Below are 15,282 nucleotides of genomic sequence, written 5' to 3'. Positions count from 1 at the left end.
TATCATTCTACACTTGTCTTCCTTTCCCTTATATCCTGCCTACTACCTTCCTCCCCCCTTCTCCCCTCATTCCTCATCCCTACCATTTAATAGCTGATTGTACCTTGTCCATAATCCCCCTTGGTTTCCCCTTCCCCTCTCCCCTTTTCTATTGTACACCACTCCAAGAATACTTACCTACTTTCTTACATTGTACTCTGGTTTACTTATTGTACTTCTCCTATGTTTGCAATCTTCCTAATTTGTTTCCAGCACTTATATTTATCCTACCTTTTCAGTATTTCTCTGTATTGTATAAACTTGTTGAAAATGTTCAATAAAAATTGATTTACAAAAAAAAAAAAAGAAAAAGTAAAGGAACAAAATGTATTAATGCAATTAATGCATTATTGAAATCTTTGTAATATATAGCAATGTGGTAAAGTTTAATATTACACTTATGCTGCAGAGTGACATCTTGTTAAAAATGACTTCTAGTCCATATAAAAGATGATCTGTATGATCCGGTGATCACATGACAGAAAGAGGAATCCAAACAGAGGAACACCTAAATTCCTGCTGCTTGGCCACAATTTTTCATGTACATGCAACAAAAATCTAATTTTTTAAAGTCTTGTACACCAGAAACCTGGCATCCAAGGCTTGATAAATTGGCTCCAAATAGCCTTCAAAATATATTCTACAGATTTAATGGTTTCTTGTGTCTTTTGGTCTATTTTACTGAAGATGTATTTGTCTATCTTTTTTTACAGAATTTAAAGGGGTTTTCAATATCAGCAGTTTGAAGGGAGCATGGCACTCCTGAGACCACTTTTTTTTTTTTTTTACATAACAGCGCTGAAAATTTTGCAGTGCATATTCTTGGTTTTGCATCTATCCCCATTCACATAAATTCAACCGGTCTTCAAAGAGCGGTACTAGGGACAGCCAGTACAAAATACAAGTATGGAACACATTGCTGCTGACACTAAAAATATATATTAGTGTTAGAGATTTGCATGTGAATATACGTTTTCTGTTTGTACTGTATATAACAATGGTGATATTAGTCTGTACACAGAAAATGATATAAATGTATGTATTATGGTACAAAGGACAGCTATTTGACAATTATGTAACTTAAGTCATCTTTGCATTTCTAAAAATATACATATGGAGGAAGAGGAAAGAAATCAAGTAGGGCCATACTAACAGAAGTTTGACATAATGTCCGCATAAATGTCCTTATAAAATTTTGCTGTCAACACACTCGTATGTCTTTTCTTAAAAACACACCTGAGTGTCACAATACTGTATTTGTATGGCAGCATCTTCTATATAGAATATATATACAGGAAGACTGGGACTTAATCCCAGACTGAAGAACCAATTTTGCGCTCTGTACGGTAAAAACAATGTTGATGCGTAGATAGGATTAAATGGATTTATTTAAAGATAACGCATTTCGGGGTATCTCGATACCTTACAAGTACCACCCCTTCATCAGATCTTATTCTTTCTGCTTTCACGTGTCTGTATACTGTATGTGGCAAGCCGTGTTGCTGTATAAACCTCGGGAAAAACCTGCGAATGTATCATACATTATAAAGAAATCCAGCTAATACCTAAAACAGGTGCCCACTTGGCTGTATTGTGAGCAAAGTACGGTATATGCCCCATAAAATTTTGTATAGTATTCACAACAAATATATATAATCTACAGTTAGCTTAGTTAGTTAGCTTACAGAGGAAGTGCCTTTCTGCAGCAGTGTTACCCCTGTACTAACTTCCCCTTCATCTGCCAATTTAGAAAATTTGTTGGGTCTTGCCAATTCAGGACTAAACTCCCTGACACTCTTTCTGCTGCTTTCGGTCACCCAGCAAGCTGTCTCATGTTCCTGCACCTCCATGTTACCATCCCCCTCTGCACTTACCCCAGCGGGCTCCTGCTCTGTGAGCAACAAACTCCTTTTCAAGTTATTAATGGACCTCAGTGTTGCAATTTGCTCATTTACATCCATGATCTGGGCTGCCAATGTGCAATGTGCTTATATCTTTCATAGCTGTATGCCCACTCAAGCGGCTGCTCAAGCAGAGAATACATGTCGTAAGATGTATACAATATACAATGTAGTAGATCTTCCTGACAATTAATTTTCCAAGATATTAAATCATGCCGTTAGCAAGGCTATTCCAAACAGAATGTAATATGCACAGTAAATAAATGTCATTGATAACCATCATACATGCATCATTTAATTAACTGAGCACAATTCACCAGACATAAAGCATAATGTAACCTAGATTAATATAACACGTAATAATTTCTAAAAAATATAATAATTATTATAGTAACATTTGCATTATTCCTTTATTAGCTGCATCAGTGTTTAGTATTTACAGTACAGGTCTAGAAAAAAACTACTTATGTGTTAGTCCTCAATAAGCAAGAAAAGGTAACTAGAAATGAGTCTGTTTCCATTTCAATAGGTCAGGTCCCTATGCTTCTCTATGTGATGCACAACCCTGGGTTTCTCATCGATCAGGCTTTGGCCCCAGAATTAGTATGATAGAAGTGAAACCCAGAGTCAGACATGAAAGGCATTGTGTGCTATGTGGATTTTATACTATTAAGAGCTTTTTTAGCTTGAATTTTGTGAGTAAGAGAAATCAGAGGCCAAACTAGCAAAGACCAGGCCCCATAGCAAACTTTTGACTTGGGCCTCTACATGACATAACCCTTGCCTGACCCCCACACAGTATAATGCCCCTTTTACACATATAATGTCACAAACTGGCCTCTTCACACAGTATAATGTCCCATAGTGGACCCTGCTCACAGCATAATGTCATAGCTGCCACTCCACACAGTATAATGTTCCATAGCGGCCTCTCCACACAGTATTATGACCCATAGTGGCCCCTGCACACAGTATAATGTTCCATTGCAACCTCCATACAGTATAATGTCTCACAGTGGCCTCTCCACATAGTATCATGTCCCATAGCTGTTCCTGTACACAGTATAATGTGAGTACCACTGATTTTTATGTTCGCTCACTTTCTCTGGGCCTCCGATCATTATATTCAGGGGTCTGAAGAGACCGCAGAGTATAATAATAGCAATATTTTTGGAGGTTCATCCAACAAATATTAATGCAGTGGGCTGTGGCTTTACCTAAAAATCCCTGCTCCTGCTCACTGCTGCCTCTGCTTTACCTACTTTCTTCCAGGGAGACCCAACGACATGATTTTAGACACATGGAGTCCCCCAGTGTATGTCCCCCAATCCCCCAGATTACTTCCACAGTATCAGGTTCCCCCACACCACAGGATGCCCTCACAGTTTTATGTCCCCCGCTGTATATAATCAAAGAAAAAAAGAAGTGCACCATTGGCCTTATGGTTAAAGCGGCCCTGGTCCAATGATATTTTATTACCTATAGTTTAAGGCCTCTTGTGCATGACAGTACCTTTTTCACAGACATAATGTCCATGAAAAACTGCCATGAGTGTCTGTAGAAGTGCCCATGACAGTGAATAATGGCCATGAGATGGCAGTTTTTGAAACTGTCGTTAAATAGCCATTACAGAACCCATAATTTTTAATGGGTCTATTCATTTCACTATCTATGTCATGCACAAAGATGTGCATGACATAGATAGTGCATGTTAACCTAGAATCACTTTGGTACATTACAGTATTTTGCAGGGAGAAAAGGACCCCTAGAATCATAGATAATTTTATGGCTAGGAGTCCTGCACCCGATATGAGGGTCAAGGTGTAACTTGGTCATATTCTTTTGATGGCCATCAAAAAAGAACTGTCAAAAAAACAGACATGTGAATAGACACATTGAATGCAATGTGTTCTCAAATAGAACATCTAGGGGACGTTGTTAAAATGCCGTCACACGTCTGTTTTTGTGGTCGTGTGAATAAGCCCTTATTTTTTATTTTCTATATACATTACTGTATTGCTGCTGAATACCATTGTTACTCATAAGGGAATTCCCTTAAGAGAATCTGACAGATATAATGTATACTGATAGGTAAATGAACTGACCCTTGTGTGTTTTGGGGATGAGCATTCAGGGAAATCTCTGGTGTGGTGAGAGAGCTGCTTCTAGGCTTACCCCATTATGGTCTGTGTTCTAAGTTCTGAATTAGACAAGCAAAAGCTGCAGGATATCTATTTGTCTACAAATTATAAAAGCATAACTGATCTGAAAAATAAAATAACAATTAATAACATATGTACTATGGAACACGTGTACAGAAAAGTGCAACAAGGACTGGAAAGGCTTTTCTTGCTATTTGTTGTTTATGCCTTAATTTAATGCGTATCAATTAATGTAATAATAGAATATGCTATTGTAACATAAATAATTCCTATCTGTCTTATAGCTCATCTCATTCCCTTACTCTATTACACAATTTTACATATAACTGCTTCAATATGTTTTTTTAATTGCAACAAAACAACTCTTTAAAGTTTTGCTCTGTAATAATATGCAATTAGATTGTATGTGTTTGTGTTTACTGTGCTAACAACTACTGTCTTCTATCTTTATTATTTACCACTAGGGATTATACCACATTGAAGTAATAAGTTTGTTTGGTTTCACATCATTGTACAATAAATGCCTCTGTGCTGACTGGAAGAGAATGGGGGAGAGATTTAATTAATAGCATAAGCGGCATCCCACATTTTTTTGATTATATGGTTAGTTAGGCTGCAGCCACAGCATCCACTGATTTCCAAGGCTTGACTTATTTTAGTGTTCATATTGAGCTCCAAGGTTTACTGCATGTTATAAATATGTAATATGAGGACTCTGCTAGCTGTCAGAGAATATTCCACTGTTTAATGACAGTTCTCAAAATATATGATTTGCAGGTCTAGGAAACCTGAAGTTGCTACAACCAATGGCGAGTCATCATACCTTCTCGATTTTTATTAAAATATTTCTCTATTTTGAGAAAAAAGTCTTAATCCTTGCAACCTGTGAAATTCTAAAATAAGTGCTGCCTGAATATACCGTGATTTAGACAGGAACAATGTGACTAGGATATTCCAGCCAGTCTCTAAAGCATTATTATTGTATAAATATATTGTATAAATAAATTATACAAGTAAATTGTACAGATATTTTCCTGTAGGATGAAATTTTCATTAATACATTACCATCTGCTACATTTCAATAGAAAATACTGCTTACAGAAGGCTTGACTTGCATGGCAAGATTTCTCCTTTTTCTTATATTTAAATGTTTGTTTATTGCAGGAATCTAGTCAAACACATATGTGCAAAACCTCTACCTGGCCAATTTAAGCATTTTGTGTGAAATTCTAAATATGTGCCTTGTCAATATGCCCAATGGTTAGAGAAAATTTGTTGTCAATGTATTATTTATTATCTTTTATTTATATAGTAGCGACATATTATGCAGGGTTCGACAGCAAATGTAATATTTACTCTTATCTTATGTCACAATCGAGTATCCTCATCTCAAGCAAATGCCAATTAACCTAAGGGCTCATGTTTACAGCAATGCCATAACTTAGACCCTGTAGGTTTTCACACCTTATTCATACAGAACATTTGCATATCTACTTTTTATTGCACTGTAAACTTTATCACGGGGCACAGGGGATAATATATCTTCAAGAAGATCAAAGAAGGTATTTGTATATTAATCCATAAGAAAGAGAGGTAAGTGGAAAATGATTGTTGTCTTTATTGGACCTTTGTAACTCAATATCATGTCAGAGCTTGGATCCTTTAGAGAATCTTCTGGTATTCTGGTGGTTTAATATGTCTGTGGAGGTGGTTCATAAGAACATACTATAGTACAAATCTAGTAATTCCTTGTTTGGCCAAACAAATGAAACAACTATCACCAAGCTTATATTTTTACCGAATTCCCTGATCACGCATACACATTTCTACATATTTCTGAATGAGAAGTGAAGGGAAAGCTGCTGCCTGGCTCCACTGGTGCTGGCTTGTCTTTTCTGACAACTAAAGGATTGGCGATGTTGAATTCCAACAGTCTGATTCTTCTCTTCTCAAACAACGGATTTTGGGAGAGCGCCGGTGTGCCTCCATACACGTTTGTTGATCAGCTGGTGGAGTAAGCTGACATGCATCTAATATGCTAGTTTTAGATATGACTGATACCTTGCTGTCTAAAATATATTTAAAGTTTTCCATGCAATATTAATTTCAGGCTGCCTTATTGTAAATGATTTATCAGTAAGTGGTTTGGAAATGTTTTCATTTTTAATAATAATTCCATTCATTGTTGTTTAAAATCCCAAACAATTTATATATCAACCTATACCTTGTTTTGTGATTGGAACAGAAGTAATACATGATGAAGAAGCCATGGCAGTTTACACATGGCAACTGAAAACAGTCTGTCAATTGTCAGGAACAGTAGTTCAGTAATCTCAATGAGCTAACCATACAATCCCCCAAAAATACAACATGTCATTTCCAATAAACCAAAGTTGAAATGTTACTGCTTAGAAATACAACTTACAATATTTCTGCACAACTGCACCACCTAAGATGAAGATAAAAAGGACTTTCTGGTGACATACAGTGGCCCACACAATAGACCATGTAAACTTAATAATTCAAGTAATGATTACATTTATTACAGTAGCTCATGATGGATGGAAAATCTGCTGCATAGGACATTAGGATGTCTAGTCTAAGTGTATACTACTTAGTAAAAGTGCTATAATATTGTGTAATTCTATGGCAAAATATTCAGAATATTTTACACTAAATGTCTAGAATTATGTGTAGAATTATACCAACAGTAAATAGATCTTAAGTTATATCCAATATTTCATATGAAGACCACCATGAAATATCAAACAGGAATAGTTACAGCTGTGTTAAGCTGTCCATATTGAACCCCTGATTTGAACAGTTTTGACATCTAAAGAGGGCTGTTTTAATAGATTGAGAGGCCCTGTTCAAAGTTTTTGTAAGTCCCCCCCCAACATAATTTAAATTTCTCCTGCCTAAGCTCCTAATAAGGCCTGTGTCCTCTCAACCACCAATGTTACACAAAAAAAGCCGAAGGCTGTATAATGGAGCAAGGTACTGATAGCTGGATGCCGCCCAAAACAGTGGGACAGCATCTGAATGGGACTGTCCCACTCAATCCAGGACAGCTGAGGGGACACCTGCTACCATTGGCCTTATGGCTAAAGCAGCTCTGCATCTAATATGTGAAGAGGACTCGACTCCTGTCAACCCTAATGGCAGTTGTCAGAGGAGAGAAAGATCGAGCTGTTGGATTTCAAAATGTCCAAACCTTTTATTTAAGGGGCTACAAGCCAGTACCTGCAGAATACTGTTTATTTCATAATTATCTTTCTCATGTTTTTATTTTCAAATGTTTACATTATAATACATAGGGGAGTGATATATCTCTGTGTATTTTCTAAACTTTTTTTTTTTTTTTTTTACTATTTTAACTGGTTTGGGGCTTCTGGTAGACATAGTATGAGAAACACAATTGTGTATGAGTAACAATAACATTTTAATTTACAAAATGCAACATATAAGAGCTGGAGTTAATAAAAAAGCCACCTAAGTGGATTTCTCACTGTTACTTGAGCTAGAAGTTTCATATTGTCTGATTAATACCATGACAGCATAATGAAATGTCTACAAAGAGTAGAGTTTCATATGATCATCACATTCTTTCTGTAACCATCAACAATTCATTGGCAGAAGCATTAAGACTTACTATATCTTGATCTGATATCAGCTGAACATGTTAACTTTTGGCTCCTTTAAATGCTATAACTGACAATGCTGGAAGGTTGAACAACACTGCCAGCAATCTAAATATCTGCTGTAAAACCTTCAATTAATTGATATGGGACAAACCACATCCACGAAAAGTCTACAGAAATAGTCAAGTCTATTTGGAAAGTATTTTATTGCAAAGTCAATGAAGAGAATATTAAAAAATTCTTGCCAGTGATAAGCAGGTTGTGCTTTGCTCGGCATTTCATCTCATTTTGCAAGATGATATTGATGAATAAATTCCTTTACTTTTAGGGTAATTGCAGAACACAACACTTCTACATTGGAAGCGTTTAAACTGAAGCAGTTGTGGTGTAAACTGGATTTTTGTTGCTTTAGGGGTTGCAAGGAAGAACATGGCGCATGGATGATATTAAAATATCCTGAGCCTTTGTATTGTACAATATCATGTTTTATCTTATTAAGGGAAAGGGAGAATTTCTTATGTAGGTAGACAGACACTGGGGAGGAGCAAAATACAAAACACATTTGGGCATATTTATTTATTTTTTTAAATGTAGATTGTGAGCCCCATATACAGATCTCAATGCACATTTTCTTTTTCTATCAGTATGTCTTTGTAGAATGAGATGGAATCCAAACAAACACGGGGAGAACATACAAATGCCTTGCAGATGCTGTTCCTGGTGGGTTTTGAACCCAGGACTCCAGTGCTGCAAGGTTACAATGCTAACCACTGACCCACCGTGTTGCCCCATTTGGGCATATTTATTAAAACTGTCTAATAACAAAATCGTTTTAGTTGCCCATAGTAACCAATCACAGTTCACTTTTAATTTTGGATTCTGCTCTTGAAAATGAAAAATGCGTTGTCATTAGTTGCTGTGGGAAACAAAGATGGTTTTCTATTAATAAATCTGCCCTTTTAACTAATAATTTAGAAATATCCTATTATTTGAAGAGAAAGCATGAAGTTACTGATAGCGCTGAGCCCATGTTTAACCCTTTCCTGACATCCACTGAACTATCACGGCAGATGTTAGGTCTTAAGCCAACATTTTTTTTGTTGTTTGGTCCCCTCATAAAATTTAGAATAAAAAGCAATGAAAAGTGTTCCAGAGCAATTGTTTAACAAACTGTTTTTCTCCTTTAATCCTCTGTGAAAAATGAAAACTTTGGGGATAAGGTGACATTTTAGTAATTTTTCATTTACACATCCCAATGTTAAATATAAATGTTAAATAAAATCTGTGAAATGGCTATGGGATCAAAATACTCACTATATCTCTTGATAAATTCTGTAATGGATGTAGTTTGTAAATGGGGTCACTTTTGAAGGTTTCCATCGTATTGGTACTCTAGAGGATCTGCAAATGAGACTTGGCATCTGAAAACTATTCCAGCAAAATCTGCTTTTCAAGCATCCAGTGCTCCCAAACATCAGTTTACATCCATATGTGAAGTATTTCTGTACTGTGTCCTGTGAGATGCATTTTCTCCTTTAATCTTTTGTGAATATGGAAATTTTAGGAATAAATGAATGTATTATTGAAACAAAAACTGATACGTCTAAATTTCACCTCCATGTAGTTTTAATTCTTAATGCATAAAGGGTTAACAAACTTCGCAAATGCTATTTTGAATTATTTGAAGGGTACAGTTTTGAATATGGGATGATTCATGGGGGTTTCTAATATATAGGTCTTTATATTCCCCTTCAGAACTGGTTTTATGACTTTGTTAGTAAATAACCAAATACTCTGAAAATTCAGGACCAGCATGGGTCATAAATTATCACCTTGTTTGGTCTGCTCTTCAAACAAGTCATGCTGCTTTCGAATTAAAATTCAACTACATCACGAGCTATCTTTCTGAGGTTAGATACTGAAAATACCAGGCAATGATTTCATGCTATTCTAGCACCATTTTTATCAAATGCCATCCCATTGCCTTTTAGGTTTATGGAGTTTAAGTATTTAGTTTTGTGCACCTGCCAGCACCAGTGTAGAGAGAGATTATTAGCATACAGCTGACATATTTTCTGCCCTGAAAATGTACCTGTCCTGAAAATAATAACCACATGGTGCTACATTGTGCAGCAACAGCAAATTTACTTACTCATTTAAAGTCGATTTTGTTATTTCATATGAGGATAACGTACAAGTTTTAGCTTCTTAATTTACTGGTTTCAGCAGAACAAAGTAGATTTTGCCTTAAGCAGAATTGCTGGAATTGATGGTTTGATAAGGAACATATTTAGATGTTTTGTTATATTAAAGAAATTATTTGAACAAGACAAAAAATAACCTTTTGAACATAGGGATACACACTAAATTGGCATTTCCTATTGCAATGCAATATGTACAATATGTACTTCTTTTAATGGCATATTTATGTTAATAAAAGGGATACAGATTAAGAAATTAAGATAAAAATGTAGAACATTGAATACCTAGCTGTCAGTAGTTGTGTAACTTGTGATAGAAGTAAATAGTGTAAAATCCTAATAGAAAAGTTTAGATAAGGTAGACCAGTTTTAGGATCCATACAGGCAAAACGCAAACACAAAAATTGGGCTGAATCATGGCAACTGACACTGCCTAAGGCAAATAATAAATGTATTTACAACATAATCCATTTATTCCCTTTATTCTTTCACAATTAAGAAAACTTTGCAATAGGATGTCTATAAAGAAAAATGCTTTCCCTTTCTATGTCACCAACTACCATGTCACTACTACTCCCCCATCCACTCCATTATACTTACCATCCATGGCTTCTTCCGGTGAGAAGGCTCCTCCCTCTGTACTGACAGGGTGCATCTTCTCTTCTTTTCCTAGCAGTGTGCGCACATTGCTGCGGGTAAATCGCCTCTACATCCACATTTGTGCAGTAGAGGTGGCTCATCGCTGGAGAAGAAGAGCTTGCACAGACACAGTACAGGAGAAGAAGCCATGTCACAGGAAGAAGCTTGAAGGCTAAGTATGTAATATGGGTCGGGGGTTGAGCTGAGTAGCTATAGAATGGCGGGATAGCTAGAGAGAAAGGGAGAGGGAGACAGAAACTAGACACCACGTGACTGATCAAAGGAACCATAAACTCAGAGAACCTTCCTGTGAACTGATATATTATGGGGTTTTTTAACTGTTTATTTACATGTACTGCTTTCCATCAATTGTGCATCTAACACTCTATTCTTGTATAAATATGCTTGCCTTAAAGGGGTATTCCCACCTCACATACTCATCAGTCTTTACTGCTGTAAAATCTTCTTTCTTCCTGGTTTCTTGCATCATTTGGTGGACGGGGTTTCACATGCAACCTGCCATTTAGCTCCGCCCCTAAATTTACATGTAGCTCCACCCACCCATATTGGACTATGAAGTACAGGCAGCAACAACTCCATTCTGTGTTACATACAGAGACTGCCTGTCTCTGCCATAATGAACACAATTGAATTAGCTAGCCTGATAACTGGGAGAACAGAAGAAATGAAAGCAGCTCCTCTGCCCTATCTGAGTGCAGGAAGCTAGGTCACGTGGTGTAGACACAGGAATAGCTAGATACACAGGCTGGCTCCCGTGCACTTAGCCCGTCCTCCCTCCCCCCCTGAGAGCGGCAGATACATCACTTGACTCATGAGCAGCTAAGTCAGGGCTGTGGCCACAAAGAATTGAATAAAGTAAGATAGTAGACAAACAAAGGAGTTTTGCTGAAGCACTGTATTTAGGAAAAGTCTTACATCCACATTAACCAGCAGTATAGATAGGATCCTTGTGATGGGACAACCCCTTTAAGATATTGTGTTATACCAGCCTGATGAAGGGACTTTTTTAGCAGTCCCGAAAGCTTGCAACATGTTATCATTTTTAGTTAGCCATTAAAAAAGGTATCAACTACTGAAGACTCCTCAAATTTTTTTTTTTATATTTTAGAAACTTTTAGATTCAGTTATTGCTACACAAGGTAGTCACACCAGACACTGAATGTAAAGCTATATTCACAAAAGAGTGAGAAATAGCTGTTTGACTTTCATTTGTAAAGGGGCTATTCACATGACCGTTATTTTGTTGGTTCTCTGTAAAAACCATCGAAATAACAGTCATGTGCTATTTTTGCCCGTTTTCACAGATCCTTCCATAAACTTAAATATATGGGGCATCTGTGAAAAATAGTACACCTCAGGAGAAATGGATGTTTTTTATGACTGTTTTACATCTCGGTCATTTGATTGTAACCTAACGGTGCATTCACAAGATGTAACGTGCAGCGTGATCTGGCACGTATACGGCACGTTATTTTGCGGCCGTGATTTTGCGGCCGCAAAATAACGCGGCATATACGATCCTATCTCCCATTGAAATCAATGGGAGCTTTTACGGTGCGCAAACTCTGACACACCGTATACGTGCCAGATCACGCTGCACGTTAGTTACATCGTGTGAATGCACCCTAAAGGTTCACAAACTTTTACCACAAACATATTTGTGATATCGGAACATTTTCTCCTATAAATAAATGACTAGGTCCAGTATCTTTGACTAATTTATTTGATTTGTTTCTTTTTTACTATTGATATAGCTTTTTATGCAGAAACATAGAAATTTCTAAAGGGTTCACAAACTATCAAGCACTACTGTTGATAAACTTAATGCATATTCTATGCTAAAAGAAAGTCTATGCACACAAGTAGCATAGATATTCAGTATGGATTAATAATGGCAATGTGAGTTTGCATCACAAATAATGATTTGCCTGTTTCACATTACAAAATGGGTGTTTCTCTCTCTGGTTTTAGTTTAATAAGATGTTTAAATAAGATATGCATATATTTTAGCCAGACCTTCATCTGTTATTATATCATAGTGAAAAATTATTTGAAAATATCTCTCAAAGAGTAGATTAATATCACATGTTTTTTCCTGTATAGTTTTAGATGCATTATATTACATTTCTATTTTTTGGCAAACTTGTGCCTGTTTTGCTGTGTTTATTCCACAGTTTGTTACTTCTTTGATCTTTGTTTTATGGGCTGCAGTGTTGTAACTGATTTTCATACTCACATTTGTCAATGTTAAGTTTTGCTTATTTTTTAACTTTTGCATTTTAACCCTTTCAGGACCAAGTGTCATTGATGCCCCAATGCTCAGGCCAAATTTAGCACTTTGGTGTGCACTGCTTTACACCACAATATCCTTTTAATGGCTTTGTTTATCTGAACTATTTTTTACCATGTTTTTTTCAGGACAAATAAGGCTTAAAATAAGTATTATTATTTGTTAACCAAGTTTAAATTTATTTTCGCTAGAAGTGGAAGAATGTTATAAAATGTGAAAAAAAAAATATTTTGCTTCTTTTACCTAAAAAACAAAATATTTGCCTCATCTGACCAATCTGGATGATTCTGAGAGTGGGAAAAAAAAGTGTTGTGGTCAGATGAGACAAAAATTGAGCTCTTTGGCAGTAACTCAATTTGCTGCGTTTGGAGGAAGAAAAATCCTGCCTATGACCAAAAGAACACCGTCCCCACTGCCAAGCATGGAGGTGGAAACATTATGTTTTAGGGGTGCTTCTCTGCTAAGGGCACAGGACTACTTCACCGCATCAATGGGGGAATGGTTGGAGCCATGTACCATAAAATCCTGTGTGATAACCTTCCAGCAGGACAATGCTGGCTGCTGTGCGTGCCAACAAAGGTTTTGCCACCAAGTATTAAGTCTTGCTTGCCAGAGGGATCAAATACTTATTTCTGTCTGCAAAATGCAATTAAGTTTATAACATTTATCCAATGTGATTTGCTGGATTTTATTTTTGATATTCTATCTCTCACTGTTAAAATTAACCTACCCTTAAAGAACATCTATCATTAAAATCAATTTTTAAGGTAATACCACATCAGAATAGCCTCTTTTTAATTATAATCCACGTCGCTGTTCCATTGATATTCCGTTTTTTCCCAGTATGCAAATAAGTCTCCAGACAGAACAGGGGGCCTACTGTTCTTGTAAGTGGCCACCGTAAAATGGTCGAACAGACATGCATAGTCGGCTCTGCCCAAAGCCCGATGACAGAGCTGACTGCGCATGCACAGGATTTCCATCCAGAACGCAGACTCGGCGATGATGACACAGAAGATATGGCGGAGAGGCACGGCTGAAGAAGATGGAGGCATCGCTGGAGAGTCTTCAGGCAGCACAGATTACGCCACCATTGGGGCATACCAGGAAAAAACGGAATAATAACGGAACAGTAGCGCAGAGCAGAATTATAAAGATAGGGAATGAATAGCCTTTCTTAAAGCTATTCTGATGAGGTATTACCTCACAAAGGGATTCTAATGATAAAATCCCATTAAAATTATAGACTGTTCATATCTTTGACAGTGGGCAAACTTACAAAATCAGCAAAGGATAAAATAATTATTTCCTTCACTGTAGATAGATCTTCTGGGCTTGAACTCTGGCTGTGGTTTCATCCTCAGCGTCATTCTCTTGTTCAGGTTCTGAGGTAACTGCAGGCCCAATCTTTAGGGAACTGGCTAGGCTTTGTCTTGTCTTCTTTCACAGAAATTTCTCCATAACTGCTTGTGCTTTTGGTGGTTTAGGGGTGCTGGGAACGATCCTAATTTTATCCTTCCTAATTTTGACCATTTATTCCAGAGACAAGCCATTCTAGTAGGAAATTTGTATTGTAGCTGTGAGAAGCTCAAGACTTAACCCTCCATCACTTGCAGGCACCAGACTCTGCTCCCTGAGGAAGTGCTGCTTTAAGATATCCTAAGCAGATAAACATGGAGTCTCCCCAATTATTAAAGAAGCAAATCTATTCATTGTGGGCCCTGTAAGTCCATCCAGTTAGAAGATTCCTCTGAACTACTTAAAATGAAAGTTTTACTCTCTTGCGATATCCTATTGTTTATCCCTGAAGTAGCCTGGAAATAGCTAAGGCGGCCATACACATTGAGGATAGATTCACATGAAAGAGGTGCAAAACAGCCGTGAAAAATGCATACTTTTCATGGCTGTCTTTCATCTGAGGTGCACCCATTTCCTGTCACAAAGAACCATCAAAATAATAGTAATTTGAATAACCCCCATTCAACTTACATAGAAATTAATGTTTACCGTCTCAATCAACTTTTTGTGGTGCAGCTGGGACTCAGAAGTGGAATAAGCCTCAATAACCCCAACTCCATGAGTATAGGAATGTTCTGCTTCAACCCAGCTCCATGGCAGTACTCCTGGATCTCATTCCCCAACATCTCATCAGTCTTATGTAGCTTCACATTGACATCCCAGCACAGCTATGTTCTATTGACTTTATCATTTTATGGCATGTTAATCTCTCTTCTGCATTTCCCCCCTTATGGAAAGATGTATTGTGAGAATACCATTGGAGGAGATTTTAAATTTCACTCCATGCATTTCTTTTAAAATGTTTGTTCTTCTTCTAATACTTCACTTAAACTATTGACCTCAAACTGTTATTCTCATTTATTTTCTGCA

Source organism: Leptodactylus fuscus, chromosome 4 (genome assembly GCF_031893055.1).
Source record: "Leptodactylus fuscus isolate aLepFus1 chromosome 4, aLepFus1.hap2, whole genome shotgun sequence".
Lineage (NCBI taxonomy): Eukaryota > Metazoa > Chordata > Amphibia > Anura > Leptodactylidae > Leptodactylus > Leptodactylus fuscus.
This window is presented reverse-complemented; position numbering follows the sequence as displayed.